Source organism: Hemitrygon akajei, chromosome 13 (assembly GCF_048418815.1).
Source record: "Hemitrygon akajei chromosome 13, sHemAka1.3, whole genome shotgun sequence".
In the NCBI taxonomy this organism is placed as follows: Eukaryota; Metazoa; Chordata; class Chondrichthyes; order Myliobatiformes; family Dasyatidae; genus Hemitrygon; species Hemitrygon akajei.
In genome coordinates this window covers 25185408-25194689 of record NC_133136.1, presented here as the reverse complement: position 1 = coordinate 25194689, position 9282 = coordinate 25185408, and positions in this window count along the sequence as shown.

Sequence of the window (9282 nt, the reverse complement as noted above, 5' to 3'; positions counted from 1 at the left end):
AGCTGTGTGGAACGAGCTTCCAGTAGAAGTGGTAGAGGCAGGTTCGATTTTGTCATTTAAAAAAAAAATTGGATAGGTATATGGACAGGAAAGGAATGGAGGGTTATGGGCTGAGTGCAGGTGGGTGGGACTAGGTGAGAGTAAGTGTTCGGCACGGACCAGAAGGGCCAAGATGGCCTGTTTCCGTGCTGTAATTGTTATATGGTTATAATGAGATGGCACATGCTGTAGAACTGCTGCTGTGCTAGGCAAATTGGAGTGGGGGTCCTGTTGGTGCTGTGAGGCGAGGGCAGTTCTGTGTCCAGTTCTGGTCTCCTCACTATAGGAAGGCTGTGGAAGCATTGGAAAGGGTACAGAGGAGATTTATCAGGATGGTTTAGAGAGTATGCATTATGATCAGAGATTAAGGGAGCTAGGGCTTTACTCTCTGGAGAGAAGGAGGATGAGAGGAGACATAACAGAGGTATACAAGATATTAAGAGGAATAGATAGAGTGGACAGCCAATGCTTCTTCCCCAGGGCAGCACTGCTCAATACAAGAGGACATGGCTTTAAGGTAAGGGGAGGAAAGTTCAAGGGGGATATTAGAGGAAGGTTTTTTACTCAGAGAGTGGTTGGTGCGTGGAATGCACTACCTGAGTCAGTGGTGGAGGCAGATACACTAGTGAAATTTAAGAGACTACTAGACAGGTATATGGAGGAATTTAAGGTGGAGGGTTATATGGGAGGCAGGTTTTAAGGGTCGGCACAACATTGTGGGCCGAATGGCCTGTACTGTGCTGTATTGTTCTATGTTTGTTCTATAACCATCTACGTTTGTTCTACGCCATCGTCGCAGCGGCCATTGTTGGAGTGGACTGAGGCAGAGTGGGTCGGCTTTGGCTCAATCAGGGTTCGGTGAGAACAGGCAGAGGCGAGGTTTGAAAGGGGCACAACTGCGCAAGCGCGTGAAAGTCGGCCCGTGAGGCAGCGGGAGAATTTAAATAGCAAGCAGAGGCTGAGTACGAGCTTCACTCCAGGTGAGGTAAGGACGGATAAGCTTAAAATTAATTTAATTAATTTAGGAGTAGGTAATGGAGGCAGCAGTTAGGGCAGTTGAGTGCTCCGTTTGCAGTATGTGGGAAGTCAGGGCGAACACTGTTGTCCCTGATGATTACACCTGCAAAAGGTGCATCCAGCTGCAGCTCCTGACAAACCATGTTAGGGAACTGGAGCTGGAGCTGGATGAACTTCGGATCATTCGGGAGGCAGAGGCAGAAATAGACAGGAGTTTCAGGGAGATAGTCACCCCTAGGAGTCAGGAGACAGGTAGTTGGATGACTGTCAGGAGAGGGAAGGGGAATAGACAGGAAGAGCAGAGCACCCCTGTGGCTGTTCCCATCAACAATAAGTATACCGTTTTGGATACTGTTGGTGGGGACGACCTACCAGGGACAAGTTGCAGTGGTTGCGTCTCTGTTACCGAGACTGGACCCTCAGCTCAGAAGGGAAGGAGGGAAAAGAGGAGAGCAGTAGTGATAGGGGATTCAATAGTTAGGGGGACAGAAAGGAGGTTCTGTAGAAGAGATCGAGAATCTCGGATGGTTTGTTGCCTACCTGGTGCCAGGGTCCACGATATCTCGGATAAAGTTCTCAGTATTCTCAAGAGGGAGGGTGAGCAGTTGGATGTCGTGGTCCATGTAGGGACCAATGACGTGGGTAGGAAGAGTGAGGAGGTTCTGAAAGGTGAGTTTAGGGAGCTAGGTGCCAAGTTAAAGGACAGGACCTCCAGGATAGCAATCTCAGGATTGCTACCAGTGCCACGTGTAGGTGGGTTTAGAAATAGTAAGATAGTGCAGATCAACACGTGGCTGAAGACATGGTGCAGGAGGGAGGGCTTCGGATTTATAAATAATTGGGCAGTTTTCCAGGGAAGATGGGACCTGTTCCGGTGAGATGTTTTACATCTGAACTGGAGGGGGACAAGTATTCTTGCAGGTTGGTTTGCTAGAGAGGCTCCAGTGGATTAAAACTAGATATGACGGGGGACAGGAACCAGAGTGTAGGAACAGATGTATGGGAGAAGGAAGAAAAAGAAGACAGTAAAGTTCTTTGTGCTGGTAGAGATAAACAGAGAGGAAGAGGTGGAGAATTTCTTAAATGCATTTATATTAATGCTAGGAGCATTGTAAGAAAAGTGGATGAGCTTAGAGCATGGATTGATAACTGAAAATATGATGTTGTAGTTATTAGTGAAACATGGTTGCAGGAGGGGTGTGATTGGCAACTAAATATTCCTGGATTTCGTTGCTTCAGGTGTGATAGAATCGAAGGGACAAGAGGGGGAGATGTTGCGTTGCTTGTCAGAGAAAATATTACAGTGGTGCTTTGGCAGGATAGATTAGAGGGCTCGTCTAGGGAGGCTATTTGGATGGAATTGAGGAACGGGAAAGGTATAGTAACACTTATAGGGGTGTATCATAGACCACCTAATGGGGAGCGAGAAATGGAGGAACAAATTTGCAAGGAGATAGCAGATATTTGTAGTAAGCACAGGGTTGTGATTGTGGGAGATTTAATTTTCCACACATAGACTGGGAAGCCCATACTGTAAAAGGGATAGATAGTTTGGAGTTTGTAAAATGTGTGCAGGATAGATTTTTGCAACAATACATAGAGGTACCAACTAGAGAAGTATTGGATCTTCTGTTAGGGAATGAAATAGGTCAGGTGACGGAGGTATGTGTTGGGGAGAACTTCGGGTCCAGTGATCACAATGCAATTAGTTTCTATATAATTATGGAGAAGGATAGGACTGGACCCAGGGCTGAGATTTTTGATTGGAGAAAGGCTAACTTTGAAGAGATGAGAAAGGATTTAGAAGGAGTGGATTGGGACAATTTGTTTTAAGGGAAGGATGTAATAGAGAAATGGCAAAATTTAAAGGTGAAATTTTGAAGGTACAGAATCTTTATGTTCCTGTTAGGTTGAAAGGAAAAGTTAAAAGTTTGAGAGAGCCATGGTTTCAAGGGATATTGGAAACTTGGTTAGGAAAAAGAGAGATATCTACAATAAATATAGGCAGCATGGAGTAAATGAGGGCTCGAGGAATATAATGTAAGAAGAATCTTAAGAAAGAAATTAGAAAAGCTAAAAGAAGATATGAGGTTGCTTTGGCAAGTAAGGTGAAAATAAATCCAAAGGGTTTCTACAGTTATATTAATAGCAAAAGGGTAGTGAGGGATAAAATTGGTCCCTTAGAGAATCAGAGTGGACAGCTATGTGTGGAGCCGAAAGAGAAGGGGGAGATTTTGAACAATTTCTTTTCTTCGGTATTCACTACGGAGAAGGATATTGAATTGTGTAAGGTAAAGAAAACAAGTAGGGAAGTTATGGAAACTATGACGATTAAAAAGGAGGGAGTACTGGCGCTTTTAAGGAATATAAAAGTGGATAAATCTCCAGATCCTGACAGGATATTCCCTAGGACCTTGAGGGACGTTAGTGTAGAAATAGCAGGGGCTCTGACAGAAATATTTCAAATGTTATTAGAAACAGAGATGGTGCCGGAGGATTGGCGTATTGCTCATGTGGTTCCATTGTTTAAAAAGGGTTCTAAGAGTAAACCTAGCAATTATAGGCCTGTCAGTTTGACGTCAGTGGTGGGTAAATTAATGGAAAGTGTTCTTAGAGATGGTATATATAATTATCTGGATAGACAGGGTCTGATTAGGAACAGTCAACATGGATTTGTGCATGGAAGGTCATGTTTTACAAATCTTATTGAATTTTTTGAAGAGGTTACTAGGAAAGTTGACGAGGGTAAAGCAGTGGATGTTTTCTATATGGACTTCAGTAAGGCCTTTGACAAAGTTCCACACAGAAGGTTAGTTAGGAAGGTTCAATCGTTAGGTATTAATATTGAAGTAGTAAAATGGATTCAACAGTGGCTGGATGGGAGATGCCAGAGAGTAGCGCTGGATAACTGTTTGTCAGGTTGGAGGCCGGTGACTAGTGGTCTGCCTCAGGGATCTGTACTGGGTCCAATGTTGTTTGTCATATGCATTAATGATCTGGATGATGGGGTGGTAAATTGGATTAGTAAGTATGCAGATGATACTAAGATAGGTGGCATTGTGGATAATGAAGTAGGTTTTCAAAGCTTGCAGAGAGATTTAGGCCAGTTAGAAGAGTGGGCTGAATGATGGCAGATGGAGTTCAATGCTGATAAATGCGAGGTGCTACATTTTGGGAGGAATAATCCAAATAGGACATACATGGTAAATGGTAGGGCATTGAGGAATGTAGTAGAACAGAGTGATCTAGGAATAATGGTGCATAGTTCCCTGAAAGTGGAATCTCATGTGGATAGGGTGGTGAAGAAAGCTTTTGGTATGTTGGCCTTAATAAATCAGAGCATTGAGTATAGTAGTTGGGATGTAATGTTAAAATTGTACAAGACATTGGTAAGGCCAAATTTGGAGTATTGTGTACAGTTCTGGTCACCAAATTATAGGAAAGATGTCAAACAAAATAGAGAGAGTACAGAGAAGATTTACGTTTGTACTAGAATGTTACCTGAGTTTCGGCACCTAAGTTACAGGGAAAGATTGAACAAGTTATGTCTTTATTCTTTGGAGCGTAGAAGGTAGAGGGGGGACTTGAGGGAGGTATTTAAAATTACAAGGGAGATAGACAGAGTTGATGTGGATAGGCTTTTTCCATTGAGAGTAGGGAAGATTCAAACAAGAGGACATGAGTTGAGAGTTAGGGGGCAAAAGTTTTTTTTTGTAATTTTTTTAAATCAAAGTTCATCATCAAACAAACATTTCCATAAGATGTATTTCAGACATTGTACATATATATCATATAATCATCTATATCACTAATCTCCACAAAGTATTTATCTGAGGTATACACTTATAGAAAAGAGTGGAAAGAAAAACAAGCAAAAGGAAAGAACTATGTACAAGTAGGGAGTGATCTTTTTTTTTACAACAGATTCATTGATTTGTGAGAATAAAATCAGGCCTATGAGGCATTATGTAGATAAACCATTTTTCCCAGTATGAATCAAATTGTTCCAGCTTATGATTAACAGATGCTGTTATCTTCTCCATTTTGTAAATGTCTATTGTAATTTCCATCCATGTATTTAAAGTTGGGCTCTCCTGTGATAACCATTTCCTAGTAGGAGTCTTTTTACCAGCCACCAAAAGTATATTCATTAAATATTTATCTCTTTTCAACCATTTTTGAGGTATATATCCAAAATATATGGTCTTACTCACTAAGGGTATTTCACATTTAAAGATGTCTTGTAGGGCATTGTTTATCCCCCTCCAATAGTTTTTGATAACAGGGCAGTCCCAAAAAATATGATAATGATTTGCATTTTGATTTCCACAATTTCTCTAGCAAACAGGGAGGTTACTATCATAATGGGATTTCTGAGAGGGTGTAATAAAATATCTTATCAAGTTTTTCCATCCAAACTCCCTCCATTTCTGTGAACTGGTACACTTCCATTGATACCTCCATATTGTTATCCATTCTTCCTCAGATATAATTATCCCTCCTTCCTTCTCCCATTTTGTTTTAATGTATGAAGTCAAATGTGTTTTCAGATTTGACAACCCCTTATATATGCTTGAAATGATTCTACTACCATTATCTGAATTATATGCTTTTCTAAAGAGCTCTATCAAGCATGTACTTGCCTTGGTTACATTTTTAAGCGTCTTAGTAACATATTGTCGCATCCGATAAAAATCTTGTTTTTCTAATAAGTGTTTCTCTTTAAGCATATCAAAACTGAACAGTGTTCCTTCTTTCATTATGTTGCAAAGAACTGTTATTCCTTTAGCTGTCCAGTCCTTAAATCTAGCATCCAGTTTATTTGGTGTAAAATCCGAGTCATATGCACACCATTTAAGAATTGCAATATCTCCCTCTTGATTATATTCTTTTACAGTAGTTTCCCATATTTTAAGAGTCAATTTCACCCATGGGTTATCAATAGTATTTACGTACCTTTGCAGGTTGTTATCAGCCAAAATTGCTTGTATGGGGATGGGAAGTACCCGCTCCTCAATGTTTTTCCATTGAGTGTCATATGATGGGTTGCACCAGCATATCACAGCTCTCAACTGTTCTGCAAAATAATAATCTCCAAGAGAAGGCAAGCCCCATCCCTCCTTTTCCTTTGCTAATTGCAAAGTTTTGAGACAAACTCTAGGCCTTTTACCCTGCCAAATCCACCTTGATAGCAACTTGTTCCATTCATTGAATTGATTTTGATTAATCTTTGTTGGTAGGGTCTGAAAGAGATATAACAGTCTGGGCAGTATATTCACTTTAATAGACTCAATCCTTGAACTGAGACTGAAAAAAGGAATCAGATTCCATCTTGCCACATCTTCCTTATTTTTTTTAATATAAAGGCTGATAATTACATTCTGATAATTTTGCCAGATCTTTTGGCATAATAATGCCCAAATATTTGAAAGACTCTGTGTGCCATGCCCAAGGGTATCGACTTTCAATTTCTCTTGGTGGGCTATAGTAATATGAAAGTAATTGGGTTTTATTTATGTTGATCGTGCATCCTGATAGTTGACTATATTGTTCAAAGGATTGCATCAATATAGGTAAAGAGTATATTGGTTGCCCTAGATAGATCAAAATGTCATCCGCATAACAAGCCAATTTATGCACTGTCCCTTTAATAGTAATTCTCCTGATATCTTCATTTTGTCTGATGTATTGAGCTAATGGTTCCAGCTATAACGCGAAGAGTAGCGGTGACCATGCACAACCCTGTCTCATGCCCCTTTCAAGGGTAAGACTATTTGATAAATATCCATTGATTTTAATCCTAGCAGTAGGATTGTCATATAGTGTCTGTATAGTTTTAATAATTGTGTCTTGGAAACCAAATCTATGTAAAACTCTGTAAAGAAAATTACAATTAACCAAATCAAATGCTTTTTCAGCGTCCATGCTTATCACTATTGCTTCAATTTTATTTTTTTGTATATGATCCATAATATGAAGTGTCCTTTGTATATTGTCTTGTGTCTGGCATTGTCGTATAAAACCTGTCTGATCATTATGTATCAGTATGGGTCGAAACTCCTCTAATCATTTGGCCATGATGGAGGTAAATTATCTATAATCTACATTAAGAACAGATATTGATCTAAATGACCCGCATTCTGTTTTATCCTCGCCTTCTTTCGATATAGCTGAGATTATCGCTTCCTTCCAACTGGGTGGCATTTGTGCCTTTTTTAGAGCCCAGTTCAGTGTGGGGAGTAAAACAAGAATTAACTCATTTTAAAATTCTTTGTACCACTCTGTCGTATACCCATCTGATCCTGGTGACTTGCTTAATTTAATCCTACTAATTGCAGCTTTTAATTCAACTTCAGTTATATCAGCAGTCATCGTTCTATTTTGTTCTTCGCTTAAAGTGGGTAACTCTAGAGAATTCAAGAAGGTGTCAATTTGGGTTATGCTTCCCCCTGGAACTTTGGAATATAGAGTTTTGTAAAACACTTCAAAAGCTTCTTGAATTTCACTTAGCTTATTTTTTATCATTTTCGTTCTTGGGTCCCTAATTCTATGAATTGTATTTTCTGCTATCTTTTTTTTCAGTTTCCACGCCAGTATTTTCATAGATTTCGATCCACTTTCATAATGTCTCTGTTACACAAGGAGGAATTTCTTTACTCAGAGAGTGGTAGCTGTGTGAAACGAGCTTCCAGTAGAAGTGGTAGATGCAGGTTCGGTATTGTCATTTAAAGTTAAATTGGATAGGTATATGGACAGGAAAAGAATGGAGGGTTATGGGTGGAGTGCGGGTCAGTGGGACTAGGTGAGAGTAAGCATTCGGCATGGACTAGAAGGGCCAAGATGGCCTGTTTCCGTGCTGTGATTGTTATATGGTTATATGGTTGTATAATACAAAAGGACATAATTTTAAGATGATTGGAGGAAAGTAGAGGGGATGTCACGGATAAATTGTGTTTTTCTAAAATAGTGGTAAATGCATGGAATGTGCTGCCAGGGGTGGTGGTAAATGCTGATGTATTCGAACCATTTTAGAAACTTTTAGATAGTCACATGGGGGATAGAAAAATGGAGGGGTGTATAGGAAGGAATCTTTAGATCAATCTTGGAGTAGGTTAAAAGGTCAGCACAACATCTTGGACCTCGGGTCTTGTACTGTGCTGTAATGTTCTATATTTTATATGACCTGTATATTTAACAAGTTTGCAAAAACTGTGGAGAAGGCAGATGGGGAAATGGCTGAAAACAGAATTCATTCTGGAAAAATTCAAGGTGGCACAGGTAGGGATAACAACCAAGGTAAGGAAATAAATTGTAGATTCCTAGATACAATAATGGAAACATGGAGCATAGAGTTCAGTAATATAGTAAGATGGGCAATTAAGGAGGCATACCAGGAATTTATATCTATTAGGCAGTAGACTGAATTTAAGGGCAGTGAGGTATTGCTGGAACCACGTGACACAAGAAGTGCACAACTAGAGTACAATGGAGCATTTTAGTCACTACACTGAAGGACATGGTAAGACACAGAGTTGCAGAGATTTGAGTGTTCTCAGGGCTGGATAATTATGATTTAAAAAGAGACTTGTGGATGCCTTTTCTTTTGTTATGGAGGCCAGACATTTTCAAAATTATGCAATTGAGGTAAAGTGATCACAAAATGCTCATTTTCCTTGGACAATTGGTGAAAAGATACTGATTCATGGTGATTAGTGGAAGGACACAAGAGAAGGAACTGAAGTTTTCACCTAACTTGTTGGGAAACTGAACTAGGTACCTGAAAAAGTTGGTGGAGACAAAAAGAAATCACATTAAAAATCATCTAGACAAGTGTGTTACATAACCTACAGGTTTAAAGAACAAAAGCTAGGATGTAGAAATAGTCCATGCACCTCATATGGTCTAGCATAGATCAAATGGAATTTACAACACCAAGCCAATGAATATCGTAAAAAAAATTGTCCTGCCATACAAACAAAGTGCTGAAAAACTCATGTCAATTTTGATGGAAGTTCATCAACCTGAAATGTTAATTCTGTTACTGCTCCACTGACTGCTGACTTGCTAACTATTTACAGCATTGTTTTTATTCCAATTTTGTTGCATTTGCCACAGTTTGCTTTCAGGTTGTGCTGTCACACAAAGGTTATCAGTACACTGGAACACAAACTGAGTACAGATGTGGAAGGTGTAACAATTTGGTATGGGGTTTTCAGAAAGATTTTA